This window comes from Rhinoraja longicauda, chromosome 30 (assembly GCF_053455715.1).
Source record: "Rhinoraja longicauda isolate Sanriku21f chromosome 30, sRhiLon1.1, whole genome shotgun sequence".
Classification (NCBI taxonomy): domain Eukaryota; kingdom Metazoa; phylum Chordata; class Chondrichthyes; order Rajiformes; family Arhynchobatidae; genus Rhinoraja; species Rhinoraja longicauda.
The window spans coordinates 8,460,887-8,467,771 of NC_135982.1; positions in this window are offsets into that span (position 1 = coordinate 8,460,887).

Consider the following 6,885-nt stretch of genomic DNA (forward strand, 5'->3'; position numbering starts at 1 on the left):
ATTCAGGATGGAACCATTTTTTAAATGTGATCGATAGCCAAATACTCCTGGCAAAGCCTAAGTGAGCCTTGGTGACCAGGTTATTAATGAGAGAGAGCCACCCGATATGTTGCTGTGTTCCATTGTTATGTTCATGATTACACCAATCAGTCAGTAAATAGCTGGAATGGATATTTACTGATTTTTTTGAGATGGACATACCTGTCTAGTTTTCCACATTCCCAGATGATGCCAGTGCTCATGTTCATAAGTGACAGGAGCAGAATTAGGCCATTTTGCCCTTCAGGTCTACTCCGAACTTCAATCATGGCAGATCTATCTTTCTGTCTAAACCCCATTCTCCTGCCTTCTCTCCATAACCCCTGACACCTGTACTCATCAAGAATCTATCTTCTCTGCCGTAAAATAACCATTGACTTGGCCTGTACAGCCTTCTGTGGCAATGAATTCCACAGATTCACCACCCTCTGACTAAAGAAATTCATCCTCCTTCCTAAAGGAGCCTTCCTTAATTCTGAGGCTATAACCTCTGGTCCTAGACTCTCCTGCTAGCGGAAACACCCTCTCCACATCCACTCTATCCAAGTCTTTCACTATTCATGTTGTAACTCTACTGGATCAACTTACCAAATTCTGGAGCACAAATCTACACTACTGTAACTGGAATGATGTCTGGTCCCGTGACATTGGCTACATCCCGTGCACTCAGTTGTTTCTCTTTACCACATGGAGTGAATCACACTGCATGAGCACTGGCTCCTGTGATGGGAGGCAGGGGTCAGATCATGAGGTGAACCATCAACTTTTAGCTGATGATTGCAAATGCTTCAGCCTTTGTCTTTGTTACTCAATTCTGGGCTTCACCATTGTTCAGAATAGTAATATACTAAGAGCCCACTTCATCCTTCAGCAAGTGGCAGGAATGTATAAGTTCAATCTGATCTGTTGGTCGTGGGTCATTGTTTCCATATATTATAGACCAGTCCCCTGGTCTGGTTCTCTGTTTTTTAAATAGCAGAGGTAGAAAGGGAGAACTATTTCAGGCTGTGAGGGTATATATCATGGAGTACAATTTGCCTGCCTATGATGGGACATAATGTGACATAGATATCTGGTTCTGAGCTGCCAAATCTTCTCTGTTTACTTATGGTAGCACGATGGTAGTCCCCATGGCAAGATTTAATGTGGCCACTCCTCTCATTGCTGTGATGGAAAGATGAAGTTCAGAAGATTTTATGTGGTATATGCTGATGAAAGATGAGTTGGATTCGTCAGTATCTGCTGTGATTTATTCTCATTATCTGCTGCAGACTATTAAGATCAATGTCTCAAGGCTCCGCCATCTCGATCTTGGTTCTCGGCATTGAGATCCCAGTCTCGCACTACATTCGTGCTCTATGAAACTTCTAAAGTAAAAGGGTACTAAATCATCAGTTGAAGGCCGATGATAGATGGTATTTAGAGAATTTTTAACCCATGTTTGACCTATACCATAGGTTTTATGGGGTCAGAACTTGATGTGTAGGATTCTAGAAAATCAAAAAATCTGAAAGAGCTGGAAATTGGACAGAAAAGCAGAAAATGTTGAAACACTCAGTAGGTCAAACGGCATATGTGAAAGGAGGAACAGAGTTAAAGTTTGAGGTCCACACGTTGAAAAGTCTTAGAAATAAATGCCAACTCTGTTTCTCCTATCATAGAACACTGCCTGACCTGATTAATGTTTCCAGCATTGTCTTTTTTTTTTGCAACCGTTCTATATCTATTCCTTCCTACTGATCAATCACTGAGCCACCACTTCTGGTAGACCTGTCCTGCTGGTGCAGCTATACATATCCAGGGGTCATTATGGAGCAGTATATTCTTGCTAATTGTTGACTGGAATTGGCCATGGAGTATCCTGTTGTTTATCTAGTCTGTAGATCCCATTTCCTAAATATTCATGAAGAAGATATTGCAGACGGGGAGTGAATTTGCCTTGTCCAATACCAGTATCCAGATCAATGTTGGGAGATCTTTCAACAAATTGTGAAACCCATTGTGATTCAAAGACTCAGTGGTTTTGATGCAGCTGAATGACTTGCTAGGCCACTTTAGAAGGCTTTTTACTGTGGGCCTTGACTTTTTCAGTCAGAGGGTGGTGAAGATGTGGAATTCTCTGCCTCAGAAGGCAGTGGAGGCCAGTTCGTTGGATGCTTTCAAGAGAGAGCTGGATAGAGCTCTTAAGGATAGCGGAGTGAGGGGGTATGGGGAGAAGGCAGGAACGGGGTACTGATTGAGAGTGATCAGCCATGATCGCATTGAATGGCGGTGCTGGCTCGAAGGGCTGAATGGCCTACTCCTGCACCTATTGTCTATTGTCTATTGTCTATTGTCTATTGCATTTAGGCCAAATAAGGTAATGGCAGCAGAGTGTCTTCCTTGAAGGACAATAGTGAACTAGATGCACTTTATGCTAGTTCCATGCTCAGTTTTCAAAAATGTCCATAGCTCCATAATGGCCTTGGTGGAATTTGACTACTAAGTTTGGATTATTTGTCCAGTAATTTATGCATTAAGCCATTATTTCTGGTTTTTAAGGTCTATGCTATTGGGATTTCATTATTAGAGAATTTTCACAAGAAAATTGAGTTGCTCTGAGGCTGTTATGAGCTGACACACTGGTCCTTTGCCATTTTTAGCTGTGCATCTCACATCTTTCAGCGTGCTGCTTGCTGTAGGACGATAAAGTGATGAACTCAGATGAATAATTGGCATGGACCATACCAAGACTGGAATTGCTTGTTGGCTTTGATGATAAATATGAAATTGTAACAAAAGTAAAAATAGGCTCGAAGGTTCCCAACCCACTCTTTCCTTAGATGCTGCCTGACCTGCTGAGTTCCTCCAGCACCCGTGATTTGCACAGAAAACTTATAATTAGCTGATGATAAGAGTATAGGAAGGACTAGATTTATGCCATTTCAGCATCTCAAAATCTATTCTATCATTCATTTAGGATATGGGGATCTGTATCATTAGCTCTATGTAGCAACCCAGATTTTATATTCACTGGTACCTAAAAATGCATCAACGACTGCATTGGTGCTACCTCTTGTACCCATGCAGAACTCACTGACTTCATATATTTCACCACTAATCTCCATCCTGCTCTTAAATATACTTGGACCATCTCCGACATCTCCCTACCGTTTCTGGATCTCACCATCTCCATCACAGGAGACAGACTAGTGACCGACATCTTCTACAAACCCATGGACTCCCATAGCTATCTGGACTACACTTCTTCCCACCCTGTCTCCTGTAAAAAGTCTATCCCCTACTCCCAATTCCTCCGTTTACGCCGCATCTGAGCCCAGGATGAGGTGTTTCACACTAGGGCATCAGAGATGTCCTCATTCTTTAGGAAACGGGGCTTCCCATCTTCCATTATAGATGAGGCTCTCACTAGGACCTCCTCTATATCCCGCAGCTCCGCTCTTGTTCCCCCACTCCCAGTTCGTAACAAGGATAGAGTCCCCCTTGTTGTCACCTTCCACCCCATCAGCCAGTGTATACAACAAATTATCCTCCCAACATTTCCGTCACCTCCAACGGGATCCCACTACTGGCCACATCTTCCCATCTCCTCCCCATTCTGCTTTCCGCAAAGACCGTTCCCTCCGTAACTCCCTGGTCTACTCATCCCTTCCCACCCAAACCACCCCCTCCCTACTTTCCCCTGCAACCGCAGGAGATGCAACACCTGTCCCTTTACTTCCCCCCTCGACTCCATCCAAGGACCCAAACAGTCTTTCCAGGTGAGGCAGAGGTTCACCTGCACCTTCTCCAACCTCATCTATTGTATCCGCTGTTCCAGATGTCAACTTCTCTACATCGGCGAGACCAAACGCAGGCTCGGTGATCGTTTCACTCTACACCTTCCCTCAGTCCGCCTTAACCAACCTGATCTCCCGGTGGCTGAGCACTTCAACTCCCACTCCCAGTCTGACCTTTCTGTCATGGGCCTCCTCCATTGTCATAGTGAGGCCCAATGCAAATTGGAGGAACAGAACCTCATATTTCGCTTGGGCAGCTTACACCCCAGCGGTATGAACATTGATTTTTCTAACTTTAGATAGTTCCTCTTTCCCTCTCATTCCCCTCCCCCTTCCCAGTTCTCCCACTATCTTCCTGTCTCCAACTACATCCTTTCTTTGTCCCGCCCCTCCCCTGACATCAGTCTGAAGAAGGATCTCGACCCGAAAAGTCACCCATTCCTTCTCTCCTGAGCCTGACCCGCTGAGATACTCCAGCTTTTTGTGATACCTTCAATTATTAGTCTAAACTTTTCAATTAAGCTAGTCTGAATAGTTCTTCAGGGGAAGAGTAACCCTCTGTGTTTGGAGTTGTTCTCAGATATATTAGGGATCGTGACACAGCGAATATTAATTATGTGTTGAATAACAGTGGCAGTATAAAACTGGTTTAATTGAATTATCAGATTATACAGCCTAATGTAATGAATTACTAACTTGAATTCTCTGAAGTAAAGCTTAGCAATTTCATTGTATTTGGGCACTCAATTCTTTTGCTCATAATGTTGGAACTTGTATTATGCATTATTTGTTTAATTTGACCCACACCTCCCTGTTAATGGCCTTGTGCATATTAGAAGGATTTGAGAGGTGTAAGTCCATGTATAGATGATACGAGACTATCACAAATTGAAACAGGCAACATGTTTCCAGAAGAAGCAACAATGTGTGAAACTGCAATTGTGTAAAATATATTCATGCACAAGTTATTTCAAAGTGAGTGGTTGAGTCATACACGTGAATTGTCTTATGCAAGTGTAAATAATGTAATTTTGTTGTTCGATCATAAAGTATTTTGCAGTTCCGATCGTGGGATAACATTTACAAAGTGGGAACTCGGCATCGTCTTTTCCCCACTCTTCGAATGAGTCTACAAGGTTGCCTCGCCACAGATCAGTTAAAAGGACAGACTCTGGTTTGGAGTTGGAATCTTCTATTCTAAACATGATCTGTACACTTGATCTTTACAACTGATTTCATCTGAACAGTTAGGTGTGAAACTCAAGAAGGATTTGATATCCTCTGAAGAATATCCTCAGCAGGTCAGGCAGCATCTCAGGAGAGAAGGAATGGGTCTGAAGAAGGGTCTCGACCCCAAACGTCACCCATTCCTTCTCTCCCGAGATGCTGCCTGACCTGCTGAGTTACTCCAGCATTTTGTGAATAAATCGATTTGATATCCTCTGGACGTTTTGGGCAGAGACTTGGAGGATGTTAATGTGTTTTCAGTCTGCTAAAACGCGTTTTATTGTCATATGTCCCAGATGGAACAATGAAATTCTTATTTGCTGCAGCACAACAGAATATGTAAACATAGTGCACTGTAAACAATATGATAAACGAGAGAGGGAAAAAATAGTCCAGTGTGTATATGTACACACTCACAAATACACACACACACATATATGTATGTGTATACACACACACACGCACGCACACACGCACACATACACGCACATACTATACAAATAAAATTGTAGTGCAATAATAATAATAATAGTCGATTGTAGTTCGGAGCTTATTTGAGGTAGTCGTGTTTAATAGCCTGATAGCTGTTCCTGAACCTGGATGTTACAGTTTTCAGGCTCCTGTACCTTCTTCCCGATGGCAGGGGTGAAATGAGTGTGTGGCCAGGATGTTGTGGGTCTCTGATGATGCTGGCTGCCTTTTCGAGGCAGCGACTCCGATAAACCCCTTCGATGGTGGGGAGGTCAGAGCCGGTCGGTGATGGACTGGGCAGTGCTCACCGCTTTTTGAAGTCTTTTCTGCACCTGGACATTTAAGTTGCCGAACCAGGCCATGATGCAACCAGTCAATATGCTCTCTACTGTACACCTGTAGAAGTTCAAGAGAATCCTCTGACATACCTAATCTCTGTAATCTTCCTAGGAAGTAGAGGCGTTGATGTGCTTTATTTATATTTGGATCAGTGTGCTGGGTCCAGGAAAGATCTTCAGAAATATGCACACCCAGGAATTTTAGGTTCTCATCCTTCCTCTTCCAAAGTCCACAGTCAATTCATTGGTTTGCCTGATATTGAGAGCCAGGTTGTTGTGTTGGCACCATTTGGTCAATTGTTCAATCTCACTTCTATACTCTGACTCATCACCATCTGTAATTCGTCCAACAACGATGGTGTCGTCAGCGAACTTGAAGATGGAGATCGCACTGTGTCCGGCTACACAGCCATGAGTATAGAGTGAGTAGAGCAGGGGGCTGAACACGCAGCCTTGAGGTGCTCCCGTACTGATTGTTAATGAGGAAGAAGTATTCCTGCCAATTCAAACAGACTGTGGTCTGTGGATGAGGAAGTCGAGGATCCAATTGCAGAGGGATGCGTAGAGACCCTGTTCCGTGAGCTTGGTAACCAGCTTGGAGGGGATGATGGTATTGAACGCCGAGTTGTAGTCTATAAACAACAGCCTGACATAAGTGTTTTTATTGTCCAAGTGGTCCAGTGGGAAGCGGAGAGCCAGTGAGATCGCATCCTCCCACCTCCACCTGTTGTGTTGGCACCATTTGCATGCAGATGATACTAAGCTGGGGGGTAGTGTGAATTGTGAGGAAGATGCAATAAGGCTGCAGGGTGACTTGGACAGGTTGTGTGAGTGGGCGGATACATGGCAGATGCAGCTTAATGTAGATAAGTGTGAGGTTATTCACTTTGGAAGTAAGAATAGAAAGGCAGATTATTATCTGAATGGTGTCAAGTTAGGAAGAGGGGATGTTCAACGAGATCTGGGTGTCCTAGTGCATCAGTCACTGAAAGGAAGCATGCAGGTACAGCAGGCAGTGAAGAAAGCCAATG